The following is a 12,937-nucleotide window of genomic DNA, read 5'->3' on the forward strand; positions in this document are numbered from 1 at the left end:
CAAGTCAGACTACAACATTGGCCAGAATTCAAATTAAGAAAGTAAAGGTCCTTTAGAAATAGAAGTACAGCCACCCTGGTATCCTAGGAAGCAGATCATGGAGAAGGCAGTAGTTTTATCTATGTGACTGGCTGTGTTGCTGGGACTAGTTTCCAGTGCCAACTCTTGTGTTTTATAACATGTAAAGAGAAGACACTGGAGAGCAACTGTGTTGGTTTTGTTTAGTGAGGGGGGCTACAGTGGCAGCTTCTGCAAGAAGCTGCTAGAAGTTTCCCCTTTGTTCAGTGGATTCGGCTGGGCCTAGGGCAGACCCACCACTGGCCAAGGCCAAGCCAATCAGTGACAGAATGTTCTGTGATAACACCTCTGCGATAATGTATTTAACAAGGGGAAAAATTAAAAAAAAAAAAGAAAATAGAAGCAGCAGAAGTGGGAGGCAGAGAGCGGGAGGCATAAGCCTTGTGGGCCTCACCATCTGGCCTCCTGTCGGGCAGCCGTCTAGGCCTGGCTCAGCCCAGTCCAGCCCCAAGAAGAGAAGAGAGGAGATGTGAAGAGAACCAGAGAGGCATCTGCCTGAGTCAATTGTGAAGAATTTATTGTGAGAGGAATGGCTGCAGATGCCAAGGTCAGTGAAGAAGGAGGGAGAGGAGTAATGCTGCTCCCAGCAGAGATCCACCTGCAGCCCATGGAGGCCCATGGAGGAGCAGAGATCCACCTGCAGCCTTGTGGAGGACCCCGTGTCAGGGCAGGTGGAAGCCTGAAGGAGGCTGTGGCCCCTGCGCTGGGGCAGGCTGTTCCTGAGGGAATGCACTCCATGGAAAAGGACCTGCACTGGAGCAGTTCATGAAGGACTGTAGCCCATGGGAGGGATCCCACACTGGAGCAGGGGAGGAATGTGAGGAGTTCTTCCCCCGAGGAGGAAGGAGTGGCAGAAAGTGACAAGTGATGAACTGACCACAACCCCCATTCCCTATTCCCACCCTGTGCCGCTCGGGGTCAGCATGAAAGGAGGTAGAGATAATTGACATGAAGGTAAGCTTGGGAAGAGGGAGGGCTGGGGGGAAGTTGTTTTTGCTCTCTTCCTCATTATCCTGCTTTTGTTTTATTAATAATAATAAATAAATAGTTTTCCCTAAGTTGAGTCTGTTTTGCCTGTAACAGTAACTTGAATGATCTCTCCCTGTGCTTATCTCAAACCTGGAGCCTTTTTGTTGTATTACCTCTCCCCAATTCCCTCGGAGGGTGGGGGGAGTGAGTGAGAGACTGCGTAGCTTGGTCCCAAGCAGGGCTAAACTACGACAGTAAGCTTAGGGGCCAGCACATATGGTGGTTCACTTTTAATATTTTACTTTCTTAACCACCCTAGGAAAGGGATGCTATTCATACTGCCATTGAGCCATGACTTCAAAGACCCCACTGGTGTGAGGGAAGTGTTTGCTGTCTCTGTTGTCTGCAGAGATGGTACTGCATAAGGCCTTCTACCTGAAACTTGCAAGTTCCCAGCATCCAGTCACAATGGGATTCTTGATTGCCAGGAAATGCAGACCAGTATTAGTGTAGTGCAGAAATTCAGGACAGAGGATACTACAGTTTTCTGTTGCAAACAGTAAAGGCTACTATAAGACTTTTTTTTTTTTTTAAATAATTGCAAATTTAACACTAAGAAATCTACAGAAGAGGATAGAAGTTTTTGCCCATGAATCTGAGATGCAAAGTCAACTTTCATCCAGGTATGACTGGCTAAGTTTTATTTAGTATTCCTCCTTCTCTAAAAGAAATATTAAAAGATTACCTTTAATCATAAGGGATGGGGAAGCAGGGACAAAGGGAATGCTATTTGCCAAATAACTTTAGCAGCTGATAAAGAAACATGACTTCTGGTTGAAGAAGATTATATTCTAGGCTTTAGAACAATGCCTGTAGTAGCACAGTAAGAAGCCATTCCAAGGGCTGTAAAGCACTGACCCATGGAGAGCACACAGAAATCAGCATCCCACTATTTAAACTAACATTAAAAAGGGGCTAGTCTATTTGCACATTATTTTTTTTTAACTGAAGTATGCAAGCAGAGCATGTTAGCATGATTGTACTACCAGAGTCCATTTTTAATCTCAGTCTTGAATATTGAACCTATGTAAACCAAAATCAACATCACAGCATGATTTAGATTATGGAAAAATGCATGCATGGCATGCAATGCTGATTGTGGGACATCTGATTCATTTAAAATGGTTAAACCAAGTCAAATGTTACAGTCTGTACCGTGGGGAGCGCATCACACACTGCTGAGTTTGCACCTTAATCTGGTAGGGGGTTGTTCAGGTTTATTTGGAGTTAGTTGCATAAAAGCCATAATTGAATTACTCTGTCATTTAAAAATAAGTAGTAAGTTTATTTGCTTAATTAATCCTGTCCCACTTTAGCATCTGTGGAGCAAGGCATCGTAGACTATTTAGAGTCATTAACTAATGAGCTTTCGGTATGTCCCTTGTGCAAGATAATCCACATTTCCACACTGGAAATTGCTTTACAGTTGCAAAAGTACAGCTAAATCCCATGGATGTCTGTCCAGAGCCTGAATGTGTATGCCTGCTATCGACTGAAATAAACAAAAATATTTAAAAACACCCCCCCCCCGACAAATATGCCTGTCTACCTTAATACAGAAAATGTGATTAATGTGATTAACTGCTTCCTGATTTAACCTTCATCTGTCAACTCTCAAAGCACTTGTTCTGAAGGTTTTCTCAAGCCTAACAAAAAGTTTCATTTACTCTTTTTACAGACAGAGACATCTGTTTTTAACATCAGTTTACTGCCTCCCTCTGGCTTCTGCTGCCCTAGGCATTGTAATGGAAGCGAAGACCATTTCATTAAAGGAATGTATACAACTACCTGCAACTCTGGGATTTAGCTTTAATTTAATTTAGCTTTTTTTGCTGTGTTGTGGGTTTTTTCTTTTTTTTTTTTTTAAGCAGACACAAAGAAAGAAATTGGGGATGTTTTTTCATATTAATTTGCTGTATACATAGTTGAGGTACCTCACAAACACTGAGAGGGTGATCTAAATTTTTAAATCGGGTTTGTTTTTTCTCCCAGATCAGTAAGCAACAGTATGTATTTTCTCTTTTAAGTTTAAATGAGAGATTTACAGAGCTTTCCTAGTTCTTGTGAAAAATCATCAAATAGTTGCAGAAAAATAGTAACATATGTGAGCAACAAGACAAATACACTTTTTTTTATTACTACTGCATAGTCTAGTTCTTTGTAGAATAGCCTCAGTATTTTAGATTCTAGCAGATTTTTACTGTTAATGTAAATACAAAGAGTTAATCAGTTTATTCTGAACTTGATTAAATAAGACGTCATAGGAAAGACAAAGCATTTGTTTGGGCACTGGCATTTAAATAAAAAATGTCAGTTTGCCACAAAAATTTTACACCTTTACAACTTAAGAAACCCATGCAGTGAAGCCCCATGCCATTTCAGAGGAAGAAAGAATGGCATCTCCCATGTCCAAAAGCAAAATGTTGGCACCCAGTAAGGACAGGAGAATCCAAGAAAGGAATTTGATTCTATCAAAATCAAGCAGCAGTTTTGGGAGATGTGCAAGTGAGTTTGTGTTAGAGTTAGGGCTTTGCTTAGAAGCAAAACTGCAGAGCAGCATCTACAGATGTCCTGGAAAGTATCTGCAAGGCAAGCAGCAAGAGTAAATAGAAAACTTGAGCTGGAGGAAGCAGGCATGATGGAGAGTGGACTGACAGGGAGCAGCTGAGAGCTTTAGACAGGCACCACAACTATCCGCAGAATATTCCTCTGGCTCAGCACAAACACCTGTCCTATATTCACACAGCCAGCTCTTTGGGCTACAGGTGGAAGGAGAAAGAAAGAAAAACATAGGAAAAAAAAAAGAACCTCATAAGCTTGGGTTTCACCTTAGTGGTAACAGCAGAAAAATGACCTGCTTATGCCACAGATCATCAGCTGGACTTTCTTCTCCTTTCGAAGGACCAGAAGTGTTGGTGAGAAAGGCACACCCAAGCTCTCCAAGCAGCAGAGCTTTTCGTCCTTTGCACCAGAAGAACAAGATGAGCCAGAAAGAATAATGTTCAATCAAAGCAGTGGGAGAAACCACAGTTTGCCTTGGGAAGAAATCTCCAGATATTTATGAGTTTTATAAGAAGCTGCTTTTGACTGTTCAAAGAGTCTGGAAATGCAACATGCCAGTTGGCCAAATACTGTGATCAAGGAGCAAGCAGTTGTTCCCTACCAGTTTTCCAGAGCATCATAACTTGTGGTATCAAAGATTTTAAAGGTCTTTCGTAGCTCAGTCTGCTCCCACACTCTGTTACTTGGAAGAGAGGACAGTAATTATAAAGGAGTTAGTCTGTTTACATACTGAGAAGCACTGTACTCAGGACGTTTTCTGATCTACAGTGAATCAGCTCTGAATTATATTAATTGTATATGGGACAGCCTCTCTCAGTCTAATTTGTTTTGCAAAATTTTTTCTCCTAGCGCAAGGGTTATGCATGAGCAACAGAAGAGCCCCAGTAGCGAGGCTGCCTCTGTTGGGTATTCTGTATTTAAGGCAACCCCAATCATAAGGTTTCCCACTATTGTCTTTCTTTTAATCTTGCCCAACTTTCTCTGTTGGGCAGATGCCCAATGTAGAAAAGAATTATTCCTCTTTGTATTTCAGTGAAAATGGTTAATCTCATTAAAAGATAGGAAAAAAAAAAACCAAACAAACAAAAATTTGTCCATAGTAAAAAAAAAAAAAAAAAAGTAGATCACAAGCATTGAGTTGTAGGAAAGTGCTGAATTGCCATCTTGTTTTTAAAGCGGAACTTTAATTCAAGTACCTGGAGGGTTTTGGTGAGACATCGCCTTTTCTCAGGCTATACCCGCCTTCTGCATTACACCAGTATTTAAACCTTTGAGTAGTTACATATCATTTGCATCAACTTAGTTCCCAAAATGCTACATCTGCATTTCTGCAAGAGGTGTACATGCACCATCCCCTGAGAGCTGGAAACAGTTGTGTTAAGACAGGTATGTCCAGCTAACCAGATGGGAGAAAGAAGTACAACTGGGATGGAGAGGCAGAAACAGAAAGAAGAGTGAGGAGCAGGAGCCAGAGTGTCAGGAGATGTCAGAGGAAAGGGAAGGAAACAGAAGACAGTGGAAAGTGGCAGGTATGAAGATACAGCAAGTGCAGTGTAGAGCTCTGCTGATCCCCTTACTCCCTACACAAAGCATTCCATTTCTGTCTTCTGAAACCCCAACCAAAACGTGCCTCCCCACCTGCAGCAGCCTATGTGGTTGATAACTGCCGTTACTACATTCTTCCAAAAGTTTATATGCTGAGAGACAGTTGTCTAAACTGAGCCTCTCAGAAAAAAATAATGAAATTAAAAGTAAGTATTATCTCAAGGAACCATTCTTTAAACATAAAAGCAAGACGAGTTACATTAAAAGCATACTAAGGCTGTGAAGGTAATGGTCCAGAAGCCAACAAGCGTAGCAGCCACTGATTCCCCTTTCTTTTTGGATGAGATACAGTCTTCTTGTATGATCCCAAAGTTCCTTTTACAGAAATCCCTTGTTTTGCTCACTGCACAGGACAGGCTGTGTTCTTGTGATGAATGAGGGTGGCATAATTAAGGGGAAAGGCTTCTGCTTTGTTCCAGCTTTCAAGACAGTAAATAAGAGAATGCCTTGCAAGAGAAAGGATGGTGGTACAGACAAGCAGGTCTAAGCACCTGCTGGGACAACTGAATTCTCACTCCATTTCTGCCAGGTTCTGCCGTTGTGTGGTTTGGCCAGCACCCAGTCTGGGATACCAGTGGTTGTATTTTGGAAGTACTGATCACAACAGCAGTCAAGACAGAGGGAGCTATGCTGCAATTGTATCAAGTACTGTAAAATGTATCCTAGTTTTTTACAACTCTGTTCAGGCTCTCAGAATTATCCCGCAATCTTGGTTTCAAATTCTGTACCTCAGAGCTCCCTGTGTAACACAGGCACGATATCCTCTATCTTTCTAGATATCAGGAAGATCACAACATAAACCAATCTGAAAAGAGGTCTAAGGCCCTCAGACAAGGTTGATATAGTTCGATATGAGCATGCCTCCAAGGATCATGGAATTGGGTAATACAGGGAGAGCACCACAGGAAAACAGATAAGAAAATTAATCATCTCAATGCAAGGTTTGGATGGTTCACAAAATAAGCAGGGCTCAGGGCCACAGACTGAGCGCTGAAGATTAACACCCCGCGTGTTAGCTGAGGCAGAGACTTTGTGAAAAGGCCAGCATGGGGGAAAAAAGAAGAGAGATGTGATTGTGCAATTCAGAGTCTTGCATGTACAAGGGAGCAGGTTACACACAGGCACTTACGATGATCCTGGTGTTTTCTTATTTTGCAGTGCTTGAATGTGTGAGCTAGACAGCTAGAGACTGTATTTTTTAAACTGAGGGCTAGGTATCAGTTGGTGTGGAGAATAGGATACAGCAGAACATAGCTTCCATATGCTTGTTCGGAGAAAGGAAGCACAGCAGCTATTGGGCCTAAAGAGGATAATAAAGCAACCTAAAACACCTCCCATCTGCCCAAGATGCACATGACAACCTTCCATCAAGCCATCTACACCAACCTCTGCTCTGCCAACAGGTAGAAGATATTGCATTTGCTCTGTGAGGAACCTGATTATACCTTTGCCTCCTAAAGTGGTGAGCCACTAATTTTCTCCTTCAACCTCTGATCAGACTGTATATTTATTTGACCCACCTGAGACTGCTCAGCAGATTATCTGCCTCCTTTTCATCAAGTAGCCTGCGGATGGTGTGCATGCCCATACCATTCAAGATAAATCATAAAATCATAGAATGGTTAGGGTTGGAAGGGACCTTCAAAGGTCATCTATTCCAACCCCCCTGCAAGGAGCAGGGACATCTCCAACCAGATCAGGCTGCTCAGAGCCCTGTCCAACCTGGCCTGCAATGTTTGAAACGAAGCCAGGCCACTTTGCCCGTCCCCATTTCAAGCTCCTACTTTCAGTAATGTCTCTGTTACACAACATTGCAAAAACACACCAACATGAATCCTGCTTCCCACAGCCTTCGGTGCCAGGGCCACCCGCAGTCAGAAATACCTGCTCAAACCACTTTTTTGGTTTTTTTCTTCGTTTTTTTTTTTTTTTTTGCTTGCGATTTTCACTCCTGCTCTGAGTGTGCAGGTCAAAGGCAGCACAGCATGAGCCTGTGCAGAATTGCCTCCCAGCAGCCAAACAGGGAGACATCTGGCTGAGCAGTGTCTTTGCTACACGGAGATTTACATCTGCTACGTGGAGGTTTACTGTCCTTGACAAACAACCCTGGTGTTGTCAGCTGCAGCTTGCACCGATGGTTGTGATTTCCTGTTTCTGAAAGCAGTGTCACCAGCCAGACCATCACTCTCCTTAATTTAGGAAGCTGTTTCATGTTTTCATGTGATCTGGTTCCACACCTCCAGACGCGAGCTGAGGACTGCCACATGAATAACAGTGCTGAGGTTACACGACACTTTCCATGTTCAAAACACTCTGTGAAGAAACCCACAGGTATTATGCATTGTAAACATTTTCCACAGACTAAATCCAGCAGGTACCAGCAAGCAGTCTTGCTCTTTTGCATTTTCTAGTGTAACATGACGACAAAGGAGCATACTCAAGGACCACTATATGGAATGAGGTAACAAAATCACAACACACGCTGCAACATGTACCAAAAAGACGTAAGTCGCAACACTACAAAACACCAGCCTCCACTGTGCACATATAAAAAAAACACATGAAAGACACATAGATTTGAGATGGAATACGATGATTGCAAGCCTAATAGAATTCTGCATTTTAACCCTGGACTGTACAGTGTCTGGCAACCTTATTTCAACATTGATTTAAACACACATGTCTAACCCATAAAAGTAAATAATAGTATCCATAACTTTATCTTCTAGAGAAATATGCTGGAAAATTGCCTTTTTTTTTCTTTTTGAAGACATAAGCTACCTAAAAAGATTCATAAGTAAAACTGCAAAAACTAGTAAACATATAAATTCCATCTTTTTTCATTGCAAGATATTCAAGTTTCCAGGTTTGATTGGTCATGAAAGCTTCTAAACACAAATTATATAAATTACCTATACTAAATATTTGTGTTGCAACAACAAAAAAAAAAGTTAATTACTATGTTACTTTTAGTCTTCCAAAGTCATGCTAATTAAAACATTAATGAAAGACTGCAATCACTTAGCTGTTGTAGGTGGATTTCATTGAGCAATAAGATCTACAACTTTATCATGATGCAATGTATGTAAGGCCGAATTCATTCAGTTACTAATGAAATGTGATTTGGGCACTCGGTTGCTCCAGCTGGGTGATAATTAGGGCTTATCACAGATAGGTCTAGGAAAAGGCTGGGAAATACTTAAGCTTGTTTTGCAGTTACTTTGAGCCCTTAGGAAAGGAGTGATTCTTCTACACGTCAGTCTGCTGTTTTCTGCCTGTACAAGAGAGGTAATGATAAGGTTTTTAATTTATTTGCAAATGATATGGTAATAATAAAGTCTGACAAAAGACTGCTTTAATAAATCTTTCAGGTTTAGTGTGTTTTAAAGCATGAGTTAGGTAGTTTGCCTTCTCACGCAGCTCAAGTAAAATGTTAGTTAAGCAACTGTCTTCAGAGAAACCTTGCAGAACTTGCTCTATATCATGCCTGTTAGCTTGAAATTCTGCTTTTGACAGTTGCCTGCCAACACAACAAACAACTCTATGTAGGTTTCCCAAAGCAAAAAGAGGATCCTAAATGTACTTCCTGCTTATGGGGAAAACAAAGCGCTGCATTCCTCTCTCCTTGATGAGGATTATAATGGCTCCATGTCAACTATAAGTAAAAGGGCCTCTCAGGCATCCAAGTTACTGAATAATCTTTAAAATAATCAATGTAATAAGAAGATAGCTACCCTCTCTTAAAAATAAGTATTTTAAAAGCAGCTAAAGGTAGAAGCTAGACTGTGACTTCTAAGGTATCTTGTCCACACGTGCTATCAGCTAGAAAAAAAAAAATCTACATGAGTAGCAAAATACCTGTCCCCTTAACACAGACTGTAGCTCAGCTGCAAAGCAGATTTCTCTTTAAAGCCCTTCTCTCTCTGCAAGGAGTGGCTCCTTTTCTTCCTCCTTTTCTTGATAAGGGTGGTCTAAAGCTCCTCGTAAAGCAGAACTTCTGCCTATGAACTGAAAACCACACAACAGCTTTTAAAAATCAGCAGTTTTCCTGAATTGCAAGACTTCAGATTTTGCGGTTATAAGATGGAGGCTTTTTTCAAAATGGACTGGAGAAATACAACCTCAAACACGCCAAAGCACTGTAGAGAAGGCTTCCCCTCAATTTTGATTTTATGTAGCTTTTGCTATAAAATACATACAGTTTTGTTTCTTTCATAGCTTAAAGGAACACTTCTCCAGGGGTTTGTATTTTCCGTGAGTGTTCTTTATTCAGGGCAAATTCAGTCATTTTTGTAAAAGAAAGCCATTTTGTTTTACATTGAATCAAAGGTTTGCATATCTAATTTTCCACTGCAAAAGGACAGTGGGTCCTATGGATTTGTTGTTGAAAAAAGCTTGTCACTCTCTCCCGGGATATACTAATGATACTTACATTGTATCTGTATGCATGGTGTGGTTCTGTTCTGTGAGTGTGGTGGGTTTTTTGTGGGTGGTTTTTGGTTGTGGGTTTTTGGTTTGTTGCTTTTGGGTTTGTTTTTTTCTTTCTCGGAATAGTTTACAGGACTCTGGACCTGAAGAGCTTTTAACATCAAGGTGCTCAGAAGAGCTTCACTGCAGTCCAGACTTCCTAGCACTTCAGACTGCTGCCTGCTTTAGAGATGTAAGTACGCAATGCAAGTCTAGGATAAGGAGTCATCCAGAGAACTGATAGGTCAGCAAATCTCAAGCTTACACTTCAGGTCCTACTTCTTGCTTAATGATGTTATCTACTTATCATGCTCCCTTTGAAGTGATTTCCTTCTGCATTTGATTTAGCGTAAGAAAAAAACAGTCATGAGACCTAATGCAAGTCCTTCAAGTGCCAGAGTTCTGCTTCCATTAGCCAAGGAGCAGATGCAGAAGTGTTTGTGTTCTTCTAATAGTGCCACAATCCAACTGGTGTTCATATAAAAATAATCCACACAGAGGGCACCTCAGCCCTTTCTGGGATGCTGTCCCAGACTAATGCCTGTGACTGGTACCATATCCCATACGGATGCTGGGCCTGCACTTAGCATTCCTCAGTGGGGCTGGACCAGGTTACAGAAATACAGATTGGCTGCTTTCCTTTGGGCCGGTAGTGGAAGTTACAGTGCCTCTGTTCTGTGGGCTACTTGCCCACCATGTAGAAGGATAAGGCTTGGTGAGGAGACTAAAGCCATGCTCCTGATCTCTGGAGCTGGCTGAGGACACTGTCCTTCCTTCCTTCCTTCTGAGTATAAGCCACTGCATGGAAACAAATTCCAAATTTGAGAGGCCAGGAAGAGGAAGAAAGAGAAGTCTTTAGCATGTTAGCATATTTTTCTGTGGAAGAAGTCTGATGTTTGTGCTCCAGAAATCTTGTTTTATGCTCAATTTCCTCTGGATGTAGTAGCATGTCTACTAGAGGAGAGTAGACATGGGATTCCAGCCCATAGCCCGGGGTCTAGAGCAGTAAATCTAAGCTGTCCTGCACACTGGTAGCTTCTCTGCTGTCTGAAGCTTCTTGCCTATTCTCAATATAAAGATCATCTCCTCTGCATACCCTTATCCTGACTTCAAAGGAAAGCCTGCTCAGCTGTAAGAGCAAAGAGCCCTTGCTGTGGATGAGGAAAGGAAAGCTGCCTGCTGAGCACAGCTGGGGCATGAACATGGTTGAATGGCTGGAGGACAGCCACCGTGCTCACTAACTTGTTATCCAATAGGTCTGCGTATGGTTTTATCTGGCAGAAAATGCATGGCAACTTTGGGTAGCTCATCTATCAAGATGGAGATGGGGTTGCAGTCAAAAAGACTTTATTAAACTTCTATTCTCTCTTCAGCAGATAGAGTTCCTTACTCTTGACTAGACTACATTCCTGTCCCACCACAGACAGATCCGCACATGTGTACATAGACTGTCATACCCTTGTGAGGGCTTGATGGGAAGCAAGAACTGGATTTAGCTTCTGAGAGACTTGGTTGAACGCAAGGTCCTGTGCTTTCCCACCTGGGGAAGCGAATATTATGTCTAGTCATGCCACCAGCTATGCTGCCCTGCTAACCTGTGACAGTCAGGTGCAGTGTAGTTAAGCTTCTCTTGGGGATGAGGGCAAAGGAGAAGTGAAAGACTAATAATAACTTTTAAAATTGCTTCTTCCTCAAGGCTTCTGGGAAAAGGAAAGAAATGCTGTTATAGTCTGAGGAGGACTGTCAGGGAACTGACTGACATTCCCAAAGCTTTTCTCCTTACTATAGTTTAAATTTAACTCTCTTGGAACAGAACAGAAGAATTTTAGGTTGGACAGGACCTCTGGAGGCTGTCTGGTGCAACCCTCGCTTATGGCACAACTAATCTCAAAGCGAGGTCAGTTTGCTCAGGCTCTTGTCCAGTTGCAGTATGGAGACTCAACCTCCTCCCTGGGCAGCCTGTTCCCATGTTCCCCCGCTCTTCCTGTGGGAAATTTAGGTTGGTGTGGTGCTATTGCCTTTGGAGTTTTGAGCCTCAGACCAGCAAGTTTACATTTGGTTTAGGTTAACCAAAAGGTAGTGCTTCCCCTGTGAAATGGAAATTTAATTATGGCTCAACTACTAGGCTCCTGCAAATAAGTTCTGTTCATTTAATTAGATGAAGGTCACCTGGAAGCTCTGTGTAGCAACACACAACTACCTGGGCTTAAGCAAGCTGCCCCTCAGCCGTGGGTGCCAGTGCTGGCAATGTACCATGCCATAACATGCCATCCCATTACCTGCCGGCCTTCTGATCCACTGGCTACACCAGCACTATTTGGCTGCACATTGCGTTGTTTTTTTTTTTTTCTTATTTTTCCTTTTTTCTTCTTCTTCTTCTCCCTCCACTTCTTACAAAGAAGAAACAGTTAGGACAGTTGGACTGATTAAAACTAGGGATTCCTGGGGTTAGGAACTGGTTATTGCCTGGAGCCCTATTTCTCCAGGAGAGAAGAGTACTAAGGAGGAAAATGTTCTTCTACAAATATTTCCCTGTGACTTAGTGTGGTGGGACAAGCAGGCACAGCCCCAGACACCCTGTGCTGAGTGAGGACAGTGCCAGACAAGATGGAACATCCTGTGCACCAGCTTTCCTAGGCCTTTGGCCAGCAGAAAAATTACAAAGAGCAAGCTCAAAGGTGCTCAAACATCTCTTGTGGTTTTGCCACAAAGGGAAATATAGTCTTATGTATTTCACATATTTTTATGAATTAAGCTAAAGATTTCTTGCCCAGCTTGTGTCTTGAGCTTTACTTTTGGAGGCGTATAGTGTTCACTTCAGATCTTACCTGGCTGGCTGTGAATGAAAACAGATACTTCAGGCAGACCTAGACGTGCACGCTAACTGTGCTGTCCTCTGTAAAAAGAATTGTTACGAACTTTCTGTAACCTGTTTTCCTAGATATCTTCTGTGGGTTTTTACACAAGAGGACATGAATATTTCAGGTGTAATCACTGTACCTGAAGATTAGGTAATCTTTGATATCTATCGATACCTTCCTCAGGTGCAGGTTAAAGATTTTACATTAATCTAGTCAGTGAAGACTCGTGCAGAAATGCAGCACAGCAAATGACCTGCTTTACATCAGCCTGTGAGCTCTAAGAAAGGTTCACTACAGCTCATCTCTCTTCTGCTTGTTGTACAGCATTTCTGTTT

This window comes from Chlamydotis macqueenii, chromosome 4 (assembly GCF_036417535.1).
Source record: "Chlamydotis macqueenii isolate bChlMac1 chromosome 4, bChlMac1.mat, whole genome shotgun sequence".
NCBI classification, from domain to species: domain Eukaryota; kingdom Metazoa; phylum Chordata; class Aves; order Otidiformes; family Otididae; genus Chlamydotis; species Chlamydotis macqueenii.